The following is a 12,150-nucleotide window of genomic DNA, read 5'->3' as shown; positions in this document are numbered from 1 at the left end:
CGCGTAGCTCTGGAAAGTTGGCAGAGATTGATGAGGAACCAGCCGATTTCTCTAAGTGGCCCAGTTGCCAGAGAGGGTCATTCAGAGCGTGTGCAGTGCTGGTTGACCACGCTGAGCGTGTGCAGTGCTGGTTGACCACCCTGAGCATGTGCAGTGCTGGTTGACCACACTGAGCGTGTGCAGTGCTGGTTGACCACGCTAAGCGTGCGCAGTGCTGGTTGACCACGCTGAGCGTGTGCAGTGCTTGTTGAGCACCCTGAGCGTGTGCAGTGCTGGTTGACCACCGTGAGCGTGTGCAGTGCTGGTTGAGCACCCTGAGCGCGTGCAGTGCTGGTTGACCACGCTGAGCATGTGCAGTGCTGGTTGACCACCCTGAGCGTGTGCATTGCAGGTTGACCACGCTGAGTGTGTGCAGTGCTTGTTGAGCACCCTGAGCGTGTGCAGTGCTGGTTGACCACCGTGAGCGTGTGCAGTGCTGGTTGACCACCCTGAGCGTGTGCAGTGCAGGTTGACCACGCTGAGTGTGTGCAGTGCTTGTTGAGCACCCTGAGCGTGTGCAGTGCTGGTTGACCACCGTGAGCGTGTGCAGTGCTGGTTGAGCACCCTGAGTACGTGCAGTGCTGGTTGACCACGCTGAGCGTATGCAGTGCTGGTTGAGCACCCTAAGCGTGTGCAGTGCTGGTTGAGCACCCTGAGCATGTGCAGTGCTGGTTGAGCACCCTGAGCGTGTGCAGTGCTGGCTGAGCACCCTGAGCATGTGCAGTGCTGGTTGAGCACCCTGAGCGTGTGCAAAAGCTTCATTCCGTGAGGTTTTAGCCCTTCTGACAGGCTGTTCCCCTGAAAGAGGCAGGCTAGACCCCATGGTGACTCTCTCTTACCCTCTGAATCTGTCATTTTTCTCAGGTCACGCTCATGCTCCTTCTTTGTCAGCAGCGTCACACTCAAACTTAATACTCTGCTGCCCATGTTACCCCCCTCCTGTTCCTGAGAGGTAACACCCCCCCAACTGCCTCTGGTCACTTTAACTTATTATTATTTATCTGTTTATTCAGTCTGATATATTTTCTCTACCCCTTAACACTTGCACTATGTATATAAACCCTTGTGTCCCGTGGTCCTGGGGGAACGTTATTCCATGGCACTCTGTACCTGTATATGGTTGGCATGACAACAAAGCACGCTGCACTGGCCTTGACCTGACTGGACTTGGCTTGACTTGATACCACACTCCAGGTCCAGTCAGTGAACTGGAAGATTTGTGTTTTTGGAGCTCTTGTCAGCTGCTGAAAAACGGTGACACAGGGAATATCTATGCGAACCTGGGCACTTTCTGCTGCCCCCCACCCGGTCTTTCTGCCCCCCCCCCCCCCCCCCCCCCCACACGTGTTGTCCCCCCCCCCCCCCCACAGTGGCATAGCAAGCTCCAGAGCCCAGCGGGAAGCGACTCGGCTTTCGCATGGTGCGATTCTGCTGACGCTGGCATAACTGGAGGGTTATGGCCACGATGACTCACGATGGACCCCAGGCTAAAATGCGAGGAGAGACAGTCTCCACGTTTATAACAAAAAAAAAAAAACCCAGTATATCTGCTGGAGGGAAAGAAAATCTCATTTATGCAGGAAGTCTGCAGCTCTTCGGGAAGCTGGAGTATTTATTTTCACTCGTCCGTTCCTTCAGCCTTTTCGCTTCTGACATAATGGCAAGCGGGACCATGCACGAATGCGCCTTCGCATGCGTCGATGAGGTGGTGTCAGAGAGCCGGGAAGCTGCAGAGGCCTTGATAGCCCTCACTGCTGATGCAGCTTCTCCGAGAAGCATCGGCGCATGAGTGAAGCACCATGTCCAGCTTTAAAAATCAGAAAACGACCCTACAGCCATGACTCCCGGCCCTTTCGGGGCCCCTACAGCGCGTGCGGGCTCATGAAGAAACGGTTACTGGCAACACCACAACGAGGAAAGCGGTTTGTGATGTCCGAGTGCATCACACTGAAATCAAGATGGCGACGACTTATAAATTAATAAAAATAAACACAAATATCAGAGTAATTAGCCCAGTCTTAAAAATTGATTGAAGGCGACAGGATTGGGAGGCTTTGTGGGCTCAGAGCCACGCGTTTCCATCACACAGTAAATCTTCATTAAGGGCTATGCTGTTTTTCGTTGGCGCTGGAGAGCACAGCCAGCAGGGAATACGACCTTTGGCACGTCCTTTGAAGAGAATGAGCAGCGGAGACGGCCCCGTGAGCCGCCAGGGATACGCACTTCCGTCGAAAATGACTTCCTCGCTCCTTTATTGATTAAGCCCTTTGATTCGTATCCAATTACAGCGCGTATGTAGAAACGCTCCGGCCGCGAATACAATGGCGGATTGACGAAATTAAATTAGCTGGAGGTCACCGGCTGGAAATTAATTACGGGCCGGTGGCAGAACAATAACCCACTTTGCTCCGGAAAAAAAAAAACACTCTTTCAGGACTCGCCTATTAAACATTTTGTAAAAATAGAAGTCTGTCAAAAAATATTATTTTACGTTTGTTTTTTTTTTTTTCCAGCAACATTGTAGGTGATATGAGCGCAGACACGGCCAAACGTCCCCAGAAATCCATGCTGGCAAGTAGACAGGACACCTTCTCTTACCGAAGGACTCAAACACCACCCGACGGAGGAGTCTACTGGCTGATGGGGGGTTTTAGTAATGTGCATTCAGCCCAAAATTCCGGACAAACTTTTTTCATTCCAACTCTCGTCTTACTGGCTTGATAAGGACAGGAAATGTGTCATTTTACCATCAGGTCCTAGCTTTAACGCTTAAATCTTTGTTTTTCTTTCTCAGGGAAGAAGATACTGGACAAAAATCACATGGAATCTTAATGGAGATTAAGAGGAGATTGGGCCACAGAGCAGCTTATGTCGCTGATTCAAGGGCACAGAAATCAAACTAAAGGGACTAAAGGGGTGGTTCTGGTCCCAAAAGGAGGTGAAAGCTTGCGAAGATCTTAATAGCGTGTCACAGATTTTGGTTCCTAAGGCTTAGAATGAGGGAGAATCTCAGTTAGCAGTTAAATATTACATATCCAATGCAGGAAAAGGCCCGAACAGCCGTTTGCAGTGATGTGAATGTTCAGCATGTTTCCAGTGGGTCCAGCAGGGACAGGTACACCTAAGCTACTTGCAGCGCTCCCGTACCACGCGTTCCTGCTCCGGGAGAGCAGATCCTGACAGTTCTGCCTGCTGTCAGCGGCCAGGAGGGGTAGTGAAAGTGAAACCCAGCAAATTGGTCAGAAACGCTCTGTGCTAATAGATACACAGCGGAGTCTGGCTCCTCATTGGCCGTTTTGTCTCCCCGGTGATTTCCGCAGCAATCGTTCTACTCCAGTCCCATCGTTACAGTGGAGAAGCATAAGTCTTGGGGGCTGTCAGTTGGCTGCCCCCCCCCCCCCCCACCTCCAAAACCGCATGGACGGCAGGGCTGGGGAGGACTCTGTCAAACGCACTCCCAGTGTCAGTCAGTGTACATCACGCGTCCGCGGACAGCGAGTGAGAGCAAGTGAGTGCGGGGAGTCATTCATTTTTCATGCTCGCCGTGTGCCTGAGATGTTTTGGCAGCACGGGTGTCCCGCCTGTCAGGCTCGCGAACTCCCGCCTCCCCAGGACGGGAAAAGGAAGATTCTGACTGACATGGCGGGATCTGTGCCGCCGATCGATGGAACTGCACCGTCTGACCGGACTTCGTCTCCCGCCCACTCAGCTGAAATTGGGTTTCATTCCGTTTAATTAAAAGGGAGAAATCCTCTCAACAGGTTAATTGGAATTACGTAGCTGCTTACGAGTCTCCGGGGCCAGATTGCCAAGTTGGAATGGGCCAAGCATCCTGAGTTAGGGTTCATCTGTTAGACCCTAATGCCAGGACTGGTTATTCCATACAGCACCGTGTCCAGATCTGATTCCTTTTGACATCATCTTAATCTCCCAGATTCTTTGGATTACCCTGCTGATCAGTGATCATTCAGACAGGTACTCGATTGAGCAGCCAAGTCCTGTTGTCTACAGAGTCCACATTATCACAGGTGATATATTGTAAGAGCACTTACCATGGTCATCCCATAGCTCCTTCTCCTCAATGCCACGGCAACTGTTGCCAGAGACTTGCATCATCGTGGGCCGGACGTCGTCTCGGCTAATTACGAGGCAGGCGGGAGGGAAAATAAATAAATATCTGACGCCGAGATACATAAATAATAACTGAGGGCTGGCGTTTGGGTCAGGCCACGACTCCCGGCGGGGTTCTGTTGGCACCTGGGAAGATGCTTTGCACGAGAACTGCCACCCGTCACGTTCGCCAGCAGCCGGCGAAGAGCCCCCAGGTCCCACGGAGGATAGATCAAAAAGCAGAGACTCACAGGTAAACCGCTGTTTACCGACTGACAGGGAGAATCAGGCTGACTGAATTAGGCCAGACTACCCCCCTGTTTTTCCATAAATAGATTTAATTAAATGGGGGGGAACGTGCCCCCCCCTACACGTAGCATAAAGACTTGGCTGGCATTTCTGACCGCTTTTGGATCGTTGTCCCGGGGTATCCGATACCTGTCAGGGTATCCGATACCTGTCATTATTGTGGATGGTGTCATTTCCTGTGTGAAGCTCGCTGAGTGTGAGGACAGCATCCTCCCTCGCTTTTCCAGAACACCGCTGATTAACACATACATGCATAAATGCATAAGGCCTACTGGTGCCTGTGGGTGAAAGGGGACTCCATACAATGGCAGCGTCCATCTGTACGTAATCCATAAGAGCAAATCAAAGGGGATGGGGGGCGGGGGGGGGGCAGACTGTGGTTGGATATTCCTCATTCCCTCCGTTCCTCCCTTTCCACCAGCTCGTCTGCCAGGCTCTGTTCAGACTGGGCCCATCAGAGCATGTGTGTGTGGTCTGCTTCCTTTTTAACCCAGAGTCCCCGGCCCTGAGGAAGCCTGCGAGTCCGCACAGGTGATCACACTTGAAAGGGCCCTTTGAAAGTCCCAGAGAGGGGAGGAAGGGGGGGTACCATTGCTCTTTTGTTCAGTGCCCCCCCCCCAGATCCAGCTGCACAGGTGCCAGCCCCCTATCCCTGGGGAGGACCCCTGTCAGGACACGACCAGCTCTGTGATCGGCCCCACCCAGTCCTTCCCGCTGCGGTCACATCTAAATAGCAGACATCAATCTCCTGCTCTGATGGGGGGTTGGGGGGGGGCTTTCCCTGAACTGGTGCAGTACAGATGGTGCCATAACATGCCCGGACACAATACCCCCAGCCCCTATTTACCTCTCCCTCCATAAAAAAAACGTGAACCATTGTCTTGTCACTTTCCTGAGTCTGGTTCACCTTCTCGGTCTCAGTGTCCACGGCTATATCTGAGCCAGAGGAACCTGCGACGTTCTCTCCCAAAACCCTCAATCCGCCCTCGATTCCGCTCGTCCGTCCGTCAGCTTGCGATTCTCCATCCTGAATCCAGTCCTCCGTGGGACGTCATGGCCGCCACTTTCCACGCCTGTTTGCGGAGGGACGGGCAGCATGTGCCTCTCTGTTAAAGGGAAACGGTGCAGTGAAGCTTCTCCTTCCGTATCCGTCCGCACAGGTGGGGCTTGCGGATCCCCCCTCTTACTCCATGTTACTGTCCCTCTCTGCGCTAAACACGCAGGATCTGCGATTGCCATGTAAGACACAGACTTTCACGATGATTATTCATCCATTTCTCTAGCAGCTGCATTTATTTCACGCTCCTCTCCATCCACGCAGGAGCAGGCTAAGCTGTGCCTAGAGCCTGTTTGGTCACAGATCTGTGCCCTAATCACTACGCCGTGGCTTCTTCTCCAGCTCTGTTTACTCCAGAATACATCTACATTTTTATCTCGCCAGGAAGAGGCTGCAACTGCAAACGTACCGCTGATGTATTCCAAACCGGATTTCTCTTCATCTTCCCCTGCGATCGTTCAGAGGACAAAATGTCGCTCACTTAACTGGAGGTTAAAGGGACCCTGTGGACCCTGTTAATGGGCTCCTGCTCATCCATCCATCTCCAGAAGCCTCTGGAGAAAATAGGGCACAGTTTGGATGGGATTCCAGTCCATCACAGTACTGTCACACATGCTCTGGCAGAAGGGGAAAGTTACAGTCAGAAATTCCCCCCAAACAGCAAGCTTGAGTCATGGGGAGAATGTAGAGTATGTGGCTAAAAAGCGGCACAAATGCACAGCAGACCTCGAGCAATACCTGGGAGCCAGAAGACAGCAGCACTGCAGGCATCTTCATGAGAAGGACAGCAAGAATGAAGCGGGACGATGGTGAACCTGTGACTAGGTCAGTGAGGTGGAACCTTTTATGGTGAACCAAGTGAGAAATTCAGAAAGATGATTGGTCTGATGATAAACCAGTGAGAAGGTCAACAAGCTATTTGATCTGAGGGTGAACCAATGAGAAGTTCAGCGAACTGCTTGGTCTGATGGGGAACCAATGAGAAGCTCTGTAAGCTGGCCGATCTGACGGTAAACCAATAAGAAGTTCAGGGAGCTGATTGGCCTGGTGTCGAACCAGTGAGAAGTTCAACGGCCTAATTGGTTTGATGGTGAACCAGTGAGAAGTTCACAAATCTGATTGGTCTGATGCTAAAGCAGTGAGAAGGTCGACAAGCTAATTGGGCAGATCAAAAAGGTGACGTGTGAGACAGTGTCCTGGATATTTTACAGCTGAACAGTCCAGAGACATGCTCTTAACACCACTAAAAATGTCAGAGTTTCTTTAGAACACAAATTCAGTACATGCTGCAACATATTTACCTCTTTGGGACCCTGGGAAAGTTGATGATAACCATGCAACAATCCTCCCCCAAAAATGAGAAGATCAGTGCGCAATTAAGCACCTTGTCCTGTAGCCAAATCCTCAACGTTCACTGCTTTGTAATTCTCACAATATTGCACATGCCATGCGGAACACTGCACTCGCAGGGAGGTGGAACCAAATTAAGGGAGGTGGAACATCCCATAATGTAACTGTGTGACAGTCAGCTGCATTATGGATTCCTCCCCCAGCCAAGCCAAGTGGCAGGATGCCCCTGATGATAAGCTCTGGCTAAAGCAGCCCAATTCACAGGCCTCTTTCGGCGCAGATTGTGGAAAAGAGGATTTGCACAATAGAATGAATGGATCTTGGTGACACTGGTAATAGACTGAATCATATCTGCAGCGTGGAAAATTCGCTAAAAGACTTAAGTCTCCTGCAAGACCCATCAAGACTGAGATGCACCACAGACGTTGCTGGAAGGAGTTAACCCTCCTCCTCAGCTGACAGGCAGTAGATAAGTAGACCTCGCTGACCTCTCGTGTGGGTGAGAGACCGCAGAACTTCCCTCCATCTTCTAATGCCTTATCTCTTTCAGGGTGATGGACGTGGGGGTGGCTAGAGTCTATCACTGGGAGCATAGCGCACAAAGTTGGGCTGTACCTCGGTCACAGTGCCCGGGGGTAATGCCCAAAATATGCGGGAATGTGCTAACTCCACCCACATAGAGCGGAGGTGGAATACAGATCCCCGGCCCTGGAGGTGCGGGACTAGCCCCCCCCCCCCCCACCTCTTCCGCCCCCAAACACAGGATGGTGAGTGGGAAACAGGCTTTGTGGAGAAGCTGGACCCTGTGCCCTACTGCTGACGTGACCAAAATTACCTCCAGAGTCAGTGATACGGCGATCGATCCAGAATCGACCTGATGGGATACGACGCGAGCCCAGCTGGCAGGGAACACGGAACGCGTGTCATCATCACTGCGTCACCCCCAGCAAGAGAAAACACCCTCAGATCCACACGGCTCGGGGAGGGGGGGGGGGTACAAGTAATGTCTGTAAGACCCCCTTCAGGCAAAAGAACTGTGAACATCAGGATAGGAAGAAGGCAAAGCAACTATCTGGGCTTTGGTGTGGCAGGGGGGGTTGTCAGCTCCCATGAGGTGGGGTCCCGGGTGGGGGATCCCCCCAAAAATCATTCTATAGAGGGTCCCTCGTGGCTTATAAACAAAAAAAATATAAGCCAGTTACATGATTCATATGGTTGCTAATATGGTAGTGGTTCGAATCCCAGCCCGGCACTTCATGTGAGGGGTTTGCGTGTCCGTCCCGTGTCGCGCGGGATTTTCCTGGGTTCTCCAGTTTCTCCCTACTCTGTCCTCCATCACTGTAAACGCTGCCTGATTAGTTGGTGAACATGGGCAGGGGGACCCAGTGAGCAAGCTTCTTCCCTGCCTGGAGACCTTCGGGGTCTCGCATTAGATCGGTAAGACCGGAGCAGGCAGAGGGTCACGAAGAGTCATCACTGGGAGCAGGATGTAATTAAGGTGCCTGTTTTCCATTAGGGACCCCTACAAGTTGCTCCTTCCTTTCATCAGGTAGCACAGTGGGGGGGATCGGGGGGGGTTCACACTGTCTGAGACCTGCGGCCATGAAGCACCTCTGTGCAGTACTAAGTGCCCTCCGCCCTGCACACTACCTATGCTCCAGTCAAATCACACATTTATGTGGCGCCCCCTGTTGGCCATAAACAATCTCTACACTAAATATTAAAAGTCCTTATTTAGGAGATGCAGCATGTTCTGCTAACCTGCTAGTTATTTAGTAACTCTACCCACAAACCCTTCATTTAGTTTTTAATACATCTGAGAGGAAGTAAGAGATCCACTGGTATTAATTTGGGCTCAAAGTGACTTTTTGAATCGTTTCCCAGAAACGACAAACTCGCTGATGTGTATGTCTGTTGTTTTTTTTAATCTGATTATTCACTCCCTTGTTTAAACATCCCAGGGTTAAATACCAGGTTGCTCAACACAAGTAACGATCAGGCCTCATTACAGATTCCCAGTTCGGGTAGAATCCTGAATGCATTAGTGCTGAAGATGGCCGCTGTTTAATCTCCTGCGGATCCTGACAGTTCAGCGGGATGGAGAACAGGAGCGCAGGACATGAGGATGGAGGGAGGGATCGGCGACAGGATCAGGAAAAGCAGACTGAGCTTTATGGGATGGGTAATAAGGTGAATGGCCTGCCCCTCCCTATCTGGGAAGGAGAAACTGTACTAACAAATCCTACTTGTACTGTGGTTTACAGTCCTGTGGCCCTTAGCTTCAGTTGCTAGATACAATGTATCTTGATGACGCACAACCTTAGCGTGACCTCGCCCTCAGTGTGACCCCAGCCTCAGACCGCTGGTAGTCCCTGTACTGTCCCCTGGGCTCTGCTCATCCATCTCTGGGTACCGTAGTAAAAATCGACAGGCAAGTGCAGAGGCAGCCCCTCCCTGGGTCTTGGTAAACATTGTGGAGGGGGGGGGACCTTGTTCTGATGACATCGATTTGATACGTTTTCACACACCGTTTTTATATCGGGAATCCACACGGGGTCACTGAAGGTACGTGCTTGCAAGCAGTGACCTCACACACGCTCACAAGCAGTGACCTCACACACGCTCACAAGCAGTGACCTCACACACGCTCACAAGCAGTGACCTCACACACGCTCACAAGAAGTGACCTCACACATGCACTGCTTCTCAGCTTGTTTGATATGGGCGACAGAGAGAGACGGGGCCCTGAGAAAGATGGGGCCCCAAGGGGCGATGGGGCCCTGAGAGAGATGGGGCCCCAAGGGGCGATGGGGCCCTGAGAGAGACAGAGCTCTGAGTGAGATGGGGCCCTGAGAGAGATGGGGCCCCAAGGGCGATGGGGCCCTGAGAGAGACAGAGCTCTGAGTGAGATGGGGCCCTGAGAGAGATGGGGCCTCAAGGGGTGATGGGGCCCTGGGTGAGACAGAGCTCTGAGTGAGATGGGGCCCTGAGAGAGATGGGGCCCCAAGGGGCGATGGGGCCCTGAGAGAGACAGAGCTCTGAGTGAGATGGGGCCCTGAGAGAGATGGGGCCCCAAGGGCGATGGGGCCCTGAGAGAGACAGAGCTCTGAGTGAGATGGGGCCCTGAGAGAGATGGGGCCCCCAAGGGGCGATGGGGCCCTGAGAGAGACAGAGCTCTGAGTGAGATGGGGCCCTGAGAGAGATGGGGCCCCAAGGGCGATGGGGCCCTGAGAGAGACAGAGCTCTGAGTGAGATGGGGGCCCTGAGAGAGATGGGGCCCCAAGGGGCGATGGGGCCCTGGGTGAGACAAAGCTCTGAGTGAGATGAAGCCCTGAGGACAATGAGGCTCTGAGTGAGATGGAGCTCCAAGTGACACAGGGCCCTGAGAGAGACGGGGCCCTAAGAAAGGGCCACAACACACAGGACCTTTGGGAAGCGCTCAGCATGGCAGAATTACAGAAATGATGCTGAAATAATAATTTTTCTTCACTGGGCTCCTGGTGACAAACACTACAGAGGAGTTAAGAGTTTTCTTCATATTCATTTGGGCTCAAATTGATTATGTCAGCATTAAATCCAATTTTACAGCATTAGGACCCAGGCAGGAGCTCTGCTGCGAGGCAGTGAAGATGTGAAAAAGTAATAACCTCAAAAAAAATGAAACCAATTCCTGCTACATTTTCATAATTTCCCCTTTAAATATCAGAGGCGGGTGATCGATTATGAAACTGTAATCAACATTTCACTTGTTTTCAGTCAGGACCGTGCTGCGTTTTTCCGACGATTGGAACATCGCAGGCCCCAACCAGAAAGGTGGACGGGGTCCGCAGTTCCAGATGTACACCGAAAGTGGACCTGGCCTCTGTAGCGTCTTCCTCAGATGCTGTCCGGGCTGATGGGCGACTTATTTCAGCACCTGAGAAGTGGAGGCCGGCGCCCTCCATTAAGGCAACGTGTCAGCACGGACCGAAGCGTCAGTGCCTTTTAACGCAAGCGCGTCAGTGCTCAGTGGCGGCGGCACAGATGCAGGGAGCATCTAATTAGCCTCACCATGATTAACTGCCCGTGGCTTCCTATCTCCCTGCTCTTCCCCGGAATCAGTTCTCAGCAAAAATTTGCGATAAAAATGTCAGCTACCTGGATTCGTGGGGGACAGGTGGATTCTGGGTAACTTTTACAATGATAGATTCACATACAGTGTACTCCATGTTATAAACAATGTTCTCCAGAGGATTTGTCATGCATTCTTCTTCTAAAATGATCTTATTCCTTGTTTGACTATAAATATCCGCAGCTCTTTGGGTGAGAAATCGCTTCCTCTCTGGGTTTCTGTGCCAAAATGTGCCAGAGAATCGGGGACAACAGCAGCACTGGAGTGTTTATGGAAAGAGATATTGTGTGTGTACCAGTTTCGGCCACCAGGTGGCATAGTGGTTAAGGACCTACCGTTGCAGATTGAAATCCCTGAATGGAATCTTAGCTATAAATATGAGTGAAGTACTTATTAAGTAACAGTGCATCTGTTTAAATTGGTGTAAAGTAAATTGGTGTAAAGTGTTTAATCTGAACTAGTCTCTTTGAGGATGGTAGAGAGCTGCCTTAAATGCTGAAATAGTGTTGGAGGGAGAAGGAGTAATGGGGACTGAGGCAGCTCGCTGTGTGGAGTGGCTTGAGTCGCTGCCAAAAGCCGCCCACTCGGCCCGACCCGCTGCCCCGTGGGTGGTTCCCTGCAATGCTGCTGGGGTTTGAGCTCCTCTGACATTTGGGAGCGAGAAAAGGGCTTCTGATAAATCCAGAAAGCCAAAAGAACAGGGAGGATAAACTCAAACCACTGCTCTCCCTGCATAAATCCACCCGAAAGAGCTCGTTCAACCTGGGGGGTCTCGGGGTCGGGGGCAGAGTCAGCTGGACCACAGCGCTTCACACATCTGTAACTGAGGTGACCGATCGCCGTGGTACTGCGGGATTCCCTGCCCTCCACAAAAGTCACCAGCTATCCCTAACTGGCCTGATTGGCTCATTTGGGATCCATCAGGTCAGCTGGCTGCACGGGGAGTATGAAGGTAGTATTGGGGTTATAATGGCCCCATGGTTTACTGTATTTTTTTGTCTTGTTTGTCCGCTTCTGCCGACGCTACTACAACCCCTCCAGTGTCAGGTCCAAAAGTGTCCGCTGAGTCATGTGACCTGTTCCTGAGCGCGACCCTGAAATGCTGCACAGAAATGGCTGTACAGCCATAAAAGAAGAGTAACGTTCTCACGCAGAGGGTCAGCTTTGTTAGGTC

Source organism: Brienomyrus brachyistius, unplaced genomic scaffold (assembly GCF_023856365.1).
Source record: "Brienomyrus brachyistius isolate T26 unplaced genomic scaffold, BBRACH_0.4 scaffold334, whole genome shotgun sequence".
Taxonomy (NCBI): Eukaryota; Metazoa; Chordata; class Actinopteri; order Osteoglossiformes; family Mormyridae; genus Brienomyrus; species Brienomyrus brachyistius.
The sequence above is the reverse complement of the archived record's forward strand: the minus strand, read 5'-3'. Positions refer to the sequence as shown.